The sequence below is a fragment of the Oryzias melastigma genome, linkage group LG19, assembly GCF_002922805.2.
Source record: "Oryzias melastigma strain HK-1 linkage group LG19, ASM292280v2, whole genome shotgun sequence".
In the NCBI taxonomy this organism is placed as follows: domain Eukaryota; kingdom Metazoa; phylum Chordata; class Actinopteri; order Beloniformes; family Adrianichthyidae; genus Oryzias; species Oryzias melastigma.
Genome location: NC_050530.1, coordinates 20,651,876 through 20,662,983, shown reverse-complemented (window position 1 = coordinate 20,662,983; position 11,108 = coordinate 20,651,876). Strand labels below are relative to the sequence as shown.

Below are 11,108 nucleotides of genomic sequence, written 5' to 3'. Positions count from 1 at the left end.
TTTTTCCAAGTTTGCGATTAATTAGTTAATATTTTTGAATTGATTCCCGACCCTACTTTTTTGATTAACTGATCGTTACACTCAGTCAAGTCATTGTTAAATATTGAATCAAAAGAAATAGTTTTTCAAGCTAAATATAATAACAACTAAAATTATAAAGTCTAATAATAATCATGAACTTGATTTTTTTTATGTTACAACTATATAAAGTTTAGGTAATGACTAAAGGAATTACTTTTTAGAGTGAAAGGAAGGCAGGCTTACTTAGAGCTAACAACTCAGAGGCAAATTTCCAATGAACTTCTAAATCTTTTTAAAAACTATCTCAAAGAAAACAATTTTTTTTAAATTAACAAGTAAAAGACTGGGAACACTTTTACAACAGATCAAAAGATGATCAGAGTGTGACTTTAAAGCTTTTGTGACTAAAAAAGGAAAATTCTCTTTGAGCTTGTTTGTTAATGTCTCACTTGGGTATGTGGTTCTCATTTACAGTATCCAGATGACGTCTTGAAGTTGAATCATAGAAACTCTCTGCCTTGAAGTGTTTCACTACTTATCCTAGTGGCTTTCATCTGTCTGACTAGTCTAACTAGAGCAGTACAGTTTGCAGAAAACTGGACTTTAAAGGCTATTGTACTACTCTTTAATGCAATGCTTTTTTTCAAGAAACTTGTTAAGCTCATTTATTTTGGATCAATTTGACAAATGAATGTCTAAGATCTCCTAAAGAACTCACATAAGTTGGTCAGTATTCACAAAGGCATGAATCTTAATGCCTCTCCACAAACAGGAGCAGAGCCAGTGGCCTCAGAAGAGTTTGGGGCCGAAGATAAAAGAAAAGGAATCAATATCGCTTTAAATCCTAGGGCAAGGTGTGCCGCGACCGGAGCAGGATAATGTACCCGAGTCACTTATACTAAATGCTCCTTTTGGCCCGGACCGCAGGGATCAATTTAAGACAGTAAAGAATAGATATTTATTGTTTTCCAAATCCCAGTTGTTCTGGCTTGGCATCTCCATCTGCAGGCAGAAAACAAACGCTTCCAGTTTGATTGCTGCTTCCCCAGAGCGCAGCCTGAAAGATTTGTTGGTGTTCAGTCATTGCTGACCCCCCACCCAGCTGGATCTCAGGCTCTGCTTCAACAGTTATTACTGTTTCCACAGCAACACCATGTTTTCCATTCTAAAACTCTCCATTTATGATCAGATTCCATCCTCCAATTTAGGTTCCTCTACTCTTTGTTTTGGTGCACCACAAAACTCTTGTTACTGCACCTAACAAGAGCAGATTAGCATTGTAGCAGCAGGAACTGGCTGCATGTGAGTTTGGTGAAGTTGTTATTGCACAGCAGTAGCTGCATGCTTGTTACATAGATCACCATTGTCCATTATTGTCTTAAGTCAGGCAGCAGTTTCTAAAGCTGCGGTATTGCTCACAGGATAAGCAAACGTGAGCGAGGCCTTCAATAAATGTCCTTAGATAAAGGGATTTTATTTTTACTCCCTTTTAGCCTTCTTCAGATGTGAGTGCTTGAACGCTCCATGCCATAGTCATACAGAAATCTGTTTCCCTGAACACTTTATTAGATTTACAAAGCTTCCTTTCTGGATCGTAAACATACACTCAAACAGCAGGCATTGTGAGGCTTAGTGCCTCCTTTCCTGTAAACATCTCAGCATCAGACTGATCGATCAGATTCCTTTTAAATATCAGCTGACGGCTCTGCTTCTGACAGATCTCCTCCTGAAATTCTTCTTTTTAGATGTTTTTAACGATAAAATGTAAGTATGTTCATAACATTTTTTGTCTTGACCAAATAAACCACTACACAACTCTAGAACTAAACATGATTTTCTATATTAATAGACGTGAACTTGAGTGAGCCACACACATTAATAGAAAATCCTGATATTAATCCATGGTTGATTATTGGAGAATTGGAGAGTTTCCAATAATCCATTACGATGTTTTTAACAATCAGCATTGAGCAAAAAACATTTTAATTATTTTTTTCTCTTTTTACCAGAGTTATACCAAACAAAATAGTCTTTACTTTGGTGTTCTTAGTATGAGCATGCTACATCTGGATAGAGGACCTGTTTGCAGACATCAACTGCCAGAACCGGAAGTCCTCAACCAAAACCAGAAATCCTCAACCAGAACCAGAAGAAATACAACCGCCCCACACCCCACTGCATGTCATAAAGCTGGAATCACCTGAGACAGGTTTCTAGAAAATGACGACGAGTTCACTGGACTCTAATGACCTCCACAGTTACCAGAACCCAATAGAACCTTTGGAATGTGGTGGTACAAGAGATTGTCATCATGGATGTTCAGCCGACAAATCTGCAGCAGCTGTGTGATCCTGTCATGTCAATATGGACCAAACTCTAAGGAATGTTCCCAGAACCTTGTGGAATCTACGCCACCAAGAACTAAGGCAACAAAATGGGGGCTAACCCAATGCTAGCAAGGTGAACCTAATAAAGAGTCTGAGTGTATATTCAAGTGTAATGCAGCTTCTTAGAAGATAATACTACTGTGTGGGGTTTGATTTCATATCACAATAATCTACACAATTTGCAGTAAGAGGCCACTTTGACATTCAAGAACAGCGCATACAACAAGGAGAATATCATTTTCTCACATTTTCATAATAGATGAAAGGCAGCCTGTATAAATAGTGTATGGTAACAAGAGGGAGTGTGGCCTCTGTGACAGATTCAGAAGTCACATGCTGTTGGAATTCCCCGAACAGGCTTCTTTCTCCATTTAATGGGCCTTTCTGGAAGCAGGTTCTGCACACATGGAGAAAGTGTTTCTGATGATAGTTTCCCTCAGAAACCTGACCTGAAAACAGGCAGAATCAATGCCATACCACCATTAGGAAATACAGGGGGGAGGGGGTGCAGTGTGTTTCAATGCATATTTGTAGGTTTGTGTTTTTCTCAAAACTTCGCCTTGTCTATGCGAGGTTGTTTGGATGCTTCTTTCATTTTGTCTTTTTAACATTTTTCCTGACAAGCAACAAAAGAAATGTTTAAGAAGGATGGCTGCTTTTCATTGCTGTGAATTCATTTTTAAAATCCTGTGACTGCATATAAAAAGGACTAACGGTCCATTGTCATGCTATTAAGTTTCTTTATTTTATCATTTGTCTTAACTATTGGGAAAATGTGACAAATTCTTTCTTGACATTATAGTTGTTTTCTAGGACATAGATAATGAAGTTACAGACATATCTCTAGTCTTTCATTTATTTCCAAGATCTTAGAAAAAGTTGTTGCTAAACAACTTAAAACTGCTTTAGACAGACATGCCATTTTTAATCAGTTTCAATCCCGTTTTTACAGAGCTCACTCCACTGAAACAGTTCTTCTCAGAGTCATGAATGGCATCCTGATGCAGGAAACTCCTCTGTGCTTCTGCCACTGGACTTCATCGCAGCCTTCGACACTGTCGACCATCACGTCCTCCTGGACAGGCTGAAAAACTGGGTTGGAGTATCCGGATCCGCTTTAAACTGGTTCACCTCATATCTGACCTGATCTGATCCTTTTCCGCGGTATCCTCTAAGTTTAAGTCCTCCTCTCCCCCTCTCTCTTCTGGTGTACCACAAGGCTTCATTTTGGGACTTTCACTGTTCATTTTATATCTGCTGCCTTTGCAGCATATTCTTTAAGATCTTTTGGCGACATTTCTTATCATTTTTATGCTGATTATATTCATCTTTATGTATCTTTTAAACCTCAGAATGTTTTAAAAATACAGATTATACGCAGGTGTCTGGATTCGGTCACGAGTTGGATGAACAACTTTCTCCAAATAATTGAAGACAAAACTCAGGTCCTTATTTGTGCTCCTGACAAATACCTCCCCCAGATAGTCCAGTGGTTTGGTCCACTTGCTTCTTTTGTCAGGCCTTCTGTTAGATGCTTCAGGGTAACTCTAGACCCACTCTGCTGCCACCTCGCAAAACTCCAAACTCATAAACGCCCATGCTAATCCCCCCTTTGTTTGCTGCGTCCAGCGAAAATTTGAACCAAACTAAACAGATTTGCAGCGACGCAGAGGCCTGACTGCAGATGCAGGATGTGAACGCCTGCAGTGGGATTTCCTCTCGCACTTTTAAAGTTACATAAAGACTGCGGCGCTCGCATCAGAGCTGTACGCTAGCAGTGTGAGCCCAGTGTTAGTGTTATGTAAGCCCACCCCTTCCCGTCATCCAGCTGTTAATGCTCTCTCACTAGCTTATAGCCCATCACAACCCACTCTAATGTTAGCACAGCGACAAAAAGAGCAAACAAAATCAGAGCTATCCAGTCGTATAGTTTTCCGCCAGATGCCAGCTCAGACGTGGAAAACAAAGACGTGAATGGATCTACTTGTCTACAAGTGGATGCATCATAATGGAATAGAGTAGAGCAGGAAACTTGTAGCTTCTGCGTCACACTAAGCTTTTTCAAACTGCATTTATTTGTTGTTTTCTGATTCACAAAAATTTGAATAATGACAAAATCAGAAATGTAATCCCATATATATATACATATGTATGTATATATATATATATATATATATATATATATATATGCATAATATATATGCATATGTATGTGTGTGTGTGTGTGTCACAACAACTTATTACAAACACCATTAACATCAGAGACGGTCTTTTCAATCAATCAATCAATCAAACTTTATTTATAAAAGCGCCTTTCATACTTGGTGTAGCTCAAAGCGCTGTACAATTAAAAACAAAACATACACAGTAAAAGCCCAACCCACCCTTCACACACACACACACCCTCCCCAAAACATATACACCCATGACCCCACACACAATGAAAACAAAAAACAAACTTGTAAAACAAACTTGAGGCTTGGCTCTGCTGTGAGGAGATGGTATGGAGGATTCTATCATACCAGGAGTCAGCTCGGTCAAAGGAACATCGCCACGGCGCCAACCCAGACCGGGACAGCCACGGAGTCCACTCCACAGCTGTGAGGCTGCGGTGCAGGACTCCAGCCGCCCCAGCAAGGGCAAGAACCACGGCAACGACCCCAGACCAAGCAGACAAGCCCTGATATGATAGAACCCACAGGAAACACTGGGGGTAAAATGACAATAATATAATAAAATTAAATACATAAAATGTATGTAAAATAAATAACATTGAAATTGAAATTAAATGCATAAAATGTTAAATAAAATCCATAAAGAAGAGAGATAAATGAATGAATAAATAAAATAAATTTTATTTGTTAGATATTATGTCCTGAAATCTTAGCTGTGTATTTAATTTGAAGTTTATGGTATTTTCTTCAGTTCAAGGCCTTTCTGCAGGCTGCAGAGCCCAAACACAATCATGGTGCAGCAGCAGGGAATTGTTAAAGGGTTGCTGTCCTGTTATCCATCATGTGTGGAGGCATTTCAGTGCTCTTTGCTTTCAAGTAAAACTTTAAAACCTCACCAGCATGAGTCTCTTTCTTCTTTTCATAGGAAGAAAAGGATTTTTCTTTTTTGTTTTGCAAATAATTCTTCCAAGTGTAACCCATGCAGATTGAGCTCTGCCTTGAGCTCAAATTGAGATCCCACAAGCAGTGATCAGAAGTCTGTCTGATCATTTTTAGGTGGCGCATAAGAGAAAGATGAAGCTAACCCCCATTTACGACATCAGAGGTTGCAGAAATTCATATCTACCCAAAATAAGCCAAAAATCCAAAACGTTCTTACCTAGTTAGTGTTTTGCCTTTGATTTAAAATATAAACCCTTTTCTCTAGAATCCCAGCAGGCAGTGCGGTGCTGCTGAATGTAAAAACTCTTTTGAATCAACTGGAGTGTAATGGGGGCTGCACGGTGGCGCAGTGGTTAGCGCTCTTGCCTCACAGCGAGAAGGCCCCGGTTCAACTCCCAGCTGGGACCTTTCTGTGTGGAGTTTGCATGTTCTCCCCGTGCATGCGTGGGTTTTCACCGGGGACTCCGGCTTCCTCCCACCGTCCAAAAACATGCTTCATAGGTTAATTGGTGACTCTACATTGCCCCTAGGTGTGGATGTGAGAGTGAATGTGTGTGTGATTGAGGCCCTGAGACAGACTGGAGACCTGTCCAGGGTGTACCCCGCCTTCGCCCATCAGCAGCCGGGATAGGCTCCGGCACCCCCGCGACCCCGAAAGGGAAGAAGCGGGCAAGAAGATGGATGGATGGATGGAGTGTAATGGATGTGAGTCTGATTTTTTTTTTTTTGTCCTAATTAGTGACTGAAATGTATCCCCACGAAACAACCCTTCATTCATCTGCCATAAAGACAGGATGCTGAAGCTCAAGCTAACCTCTGGATCTTACACAACATCTGAAACTCCAGTCAGTGTTTTTTAGGACTAGTCTTTATTTTGACAGTAAAGTATGTAAATGACTGCTCTGCAGACAGATTCTAATTGTTAATTTTTGACGGTCTGCCGGGCTCATCCTGTTTTCTGCTCTTTTATTGTTTTTTTTTTTCATATTTGTTTGTTGCTCTCTTATGCAGGGCCCGCAGGGCCGTGATGCTAACCACAGGAGAAAAGACAGCCTAAAGCAACCATATGGGTCAACCCCCGTACGGACACTGCAGGTTTCAAGGTTTTCTGGGCCTCTTGAGGGTTGTAGAGAGGAGCAGCTGCATCTTAAGAGGGGAGTGGGTGAGCCTTGCAGGTCCTGAGGCTCATGTGATCACCTCATGACACAAAAAAAGAAAGATCTGTAAGACATGCTGGCATTTCACCTACATCCCCCATCTTACCTTTACCTGTGTCTTAAGTGTTCACTGCCTCCCGCAGCATGCCCATACAAAAATATGCATGAGCATTTTTGCCTTATGGGTTTACCAGGTGGTCTACAATCTTAAAAGTTGCATTCCGTACAGGTTTGCCCATTTTTCACCTGCAGAAAGCCTACCCGTAAGGGAAGTTGTGACTAAGGCTTAAAGGATGCTCGTTTTTTATCTCTTCTTAAAATAATGTTTTTCTATTTAAGAATTGATTCTTGAGAACTGTGAATGGTGGTATTAGGCCATGTCCACACGTAGGTGGGTATTTCTACAAACACATATCTGCTGACCTCCGTTGTATAAAAAGTGTTGCGTCCACACATGATCGTTTTAAAAATAATTCCATCCACACATCCCCGCATACTTGCACTCTTGGACGTGGTTATGAGATTGCCAGAACAGTAGTTGGCAGTGTTTTTCTAAAAGTAAGTGGAAATCTATCCAATCAGAGCACTCCTTTCTGTGTTGTCATATCATCCGGGAGGACGACTTCCAGCTCAAAGTTCTCCCACCAGCTGATGGTCCGTCCAGGTCGGACCCAAAATCTCACACGGCGTCTTTCTCGAGTGACATGCCTTCGAGGAGGAGGAGGAAGGGATATTTGGTGTAAAATAACCGACTGCAAAGCGCTTCTTCTCCTTTGCTCCTCGACAAGAAGCAATAATTGAGTTTGCAAAAAAAAAGCAAGTAAAAAGCGCCTGTACCGGGGTAATAAGTAGCACACTCCTCGGGTCCGTGCAGACCACTGTCTGACATAAACAACGGCGCATCTATGACGTGTATGCATTAATTGTCGCAAAAAGTGATGTTTAAAAACGTAAATCACCGGTTATTCATGTCCCCAGAGTTTTCCAAAATCTTCACTTTGGCCGGGGTTTTCCAAATGTACCGTTTTGAGTAACTTAAATCTTCGGTTTTGTGTAGATGATAGGCCAAAACATATAAAAATATATTCGTTACATATAAAAATATATTCGTTTTAGGAGATACCCGCCTACGTGTGGACAAGGCCTCAAAGTAGAGGAAGAAATCTTACAACGCAAAGTGGGTATTGCAAAAAAGTTTACAAGTGTCAACAGTAAACGGAGGCCCAATCCGAATCTTCCCTTCTCCCTCCATTTGAAGGGGCTTGGAAAGTGCTAGTGGTGTTTTTTTTAATATTCTCCCCTCCAAGCGATGAGGTACAGACCCCGCCCTTGTGAAGGTGTTCCACGTTGCTCTGTGGAGAAGTGCTTTTCTTCACGTTGGTGCGCTCTGAAGCATAAAAGTTTACATTTAAATCTAAGTAATGACTTTATGTTGTAGCATGATCTTTTTAAAGTTCTGCAGCTGTTGTTATGTATATTCGAGCGTTGGAAGCTCCGTGGTAACGCTAGCTGACCGGAAACTATTGTTGTCGTCATCGAGCAAAAGTGACGTCCAAAATATGAGACACTAACTCTCTGTTTGGAGGGGAAGGGAGAAGGAAAGAACTCTGATTGGGCCGTAGTGTAGGGTGGAGATACAATCATTTATTACTCTATGAGAATAACAGGATCTGCAAGACTTTGTTTTATCTTTCTCAATGAATATAACACCTTTTTTATGTGAGTTTAACAGGTTGTAACAGTGACTTTTTATGTATTTGTTATTAAAACAGCTCTCAAGAGACAAGACACATGATCCAGCTAGGTGAGGTAGCTCCACTGTCAGCTCAGCTGTGTCTGTCTCATCTAACACATCCTCAACAGAGGGGGACAGGAATAAGAGGACGACCAAACGGAGAGACAAAGAGAAAAAAATCAGTAAAAAGTCAAAGGAAAAGGAACTAAGGACACGCCAAAGAGGAGCTATTTTCACCCTTTCCTGGTTTAATCCAGTTTATGTCTGCTGTTGTTTCTTGTTGGCTAGTTCCTGTCATGTTCATGTCTGTGTGCCATTAGGGAAATGACTTATTAAACATCTGTTTCCACATTTCTATGGTGTTAAGGTCAGATCCTCTGTTTTGAACGTGACAATGTTCCGCTGCTATTTTCTCTTCATTTCTGTCCAGCCTCTTTAGACATCATCATCGAGAAAGATGAAGTAATAGACAACAATGAAGACTTACTTAAAGCTGTCCATCTATCTGTATCCTATTTGAACCGCATCTCAACTACCCAAAGTCAATGAAGAATACATTCCAGTTCCACCAATAGTGCTGCACATCTTAGGACAATGAATTTAAAACTAAGAATACAGACACTGAAGAACCAGCTGACTCAATCAAGTTTGTTCACCTGCTTTGCATTGCATTTTTTTTAAATTGTAGTTTAAAATAAAATACATAAACTTAAGAAAGCAAACAAAAAAACAGCATGGAATACAACAGCAAAAACAGATCTTAGTAATTAAAGCATAGAACAAAAAGAACATGAAAAGCATACAGATGTTTAAATTATTTGTCCAACCTGTAATATTTCAAAATTATGATTTAGTTTTTAAGCAATCCCACATCTTTTCCCATGTTTTTCCCCAAAGTTTTCCACATTCGAACTGTAGGGGCTTCATTACCAATCCACTTACACAAGATTTGAATTTTGTCTATTGTTCTTGTCTGCCATGTCAAATAGGCATCTACATGATAATAAATACAAAGTAGTATTGTTTTCTGTGCAATAATTTATTATTTTATAAAAATTTGAAGCTACAATGAGAAAAAAAACGTATTTTCTTGATATTTTTAAGAGATTTTTGTGGACGTACATTCACTCAGTTGCCTTTTGCATTTTTTTATACTGTGGTCTTTAATTTTTTGTTTATCTTGCTGAGAAAATATTTATATATTATTTTCTCTCAAGTGTAGAATGCTGGGTTTCTATTTTATAATACATATTTCTGTGCTGTCTATCCATCTGTTTTGCTCTATTTTGGTTGAGAAGCCAATGGAGACTTTACATCTCATTTGTAAAAGCTTTAGCTGACATAAATAGTTCCTCATTTTAGATTTGGTCAGAAAAACAGTTTACTAACAAGTTCAAAATTATATTGATTTAAAATATGAATATGGGTTTATTGATCATTTATTAACCCAGTAGCAGTGCCTGTCTAAAATGTAAATGCAAAAATAACCATCTAAGTGTTTTTTTTTAATTAATTAACACTTTATAAACAAGCTTATGACTCCGTGACCATCTCTAAATAATTGGTTTGTTAACATTTAATACTTGTTTTTAAAATGTAAGCATTTTAATGAATAAAGTTATATTACTTAATACTTTATAGTACTACTTTTTTGATCACAAATAAATAATTTAAAGCAATACATATAAGCAATGTGCTAAAGCTTAATACAATAGAAGTGATGCTGGGTAAATGATTAAGTGTTTACTCCTGATCAGCTAATGCTTAACTAACGCCTGATAGTGTGTAGTTATTAGAAAGTCAATCAATCAAAGTCTAATTGACTTTACCAAATTAACCAAATGTCACATATGTGTGTTTTGTTTATGTTTGTTTTCCATTTTCTAATCAATGCATTTCATCATTTATGTGATGAGTTTGAAATACTTGTGTTTTGTCCTGTATTTTTCACAATATATGCTTGAAATAAACCAAAGTGTCACGAGTATGTACAAAATAAAACTCTAAAAGCTGTGGGAGGTATAAAAAAGGTCAGACTAAATGCTCAAAGGAACATCGAACCAAATGTTTCCACTTTGAAAAACCAAAGTAGAGTCCTTATATAAGGAGAAAACAATAAACACGAATGAGAGCAGCTGTGTTCTCTGTGGCAGAACCAAAAGGGGAGGAGCCACAGCAGTCTGCAAAAAACAAAAATGGACAGAAACCAATCAAGACACTCCATTAGCAGTGTTCACTACAGTCTGCTCAACACATATAATTATGAATAGAAATTTCACTGCCAGACTTTAAAGCAAAAACATGAAGTCACATCTAATTTCTGCTTGTGGATGTTTTGTTTCATTAAGACAAACATTTAGAGCAGCGTTTTCCAGCTCTGGTCGTCGGGGAACGCTGACCTTTTCAATCCTTCCTTACTAGAACACACCTGCCTTTGATGACTGTCATCAAAAGCAGGCTTATCAGGCTTCTGCAGAGCCTGATGATGATCTGAATCAGGAGTGCTCAAGCAGGGAAACATGGAAAACATGCAGAGTTTTCCCTAAAGACCAGGGTTAGGAAACACAGATCTAATCAACTGTTAAACACATAAAAAAGACCAAAGACGGGACAACTAACCCTAACTAAACCACTAAGTCCTCAAACTGGAATTCTTTTGAAGAGACACAAACATCAACTCAACCCCCCCCCC

The 11,108-nt window shown here is 39.1% G+C and overlaps 1 long non-coding RNA gene across 1 annotated transcript; it reads left to right on the top strand.

The window, feature by feature from the left end:
- The first annotated feature begins 8,196 nt into the window (after nt 1-8,196).
- On the top strand, nt 8,197-8,605 carry LOC118600168. Its single transcript, XR_004949736.1, has 2 exons — nt 8,197-8,309; nt 8,454-8,605. It is a non-coding gene; the product is annotated as an uncharacterized LOC118600168 (long non-coding RNA).
- Nucleotides 8,606-11,108: the final 2,503 nt, after the last annotated feature.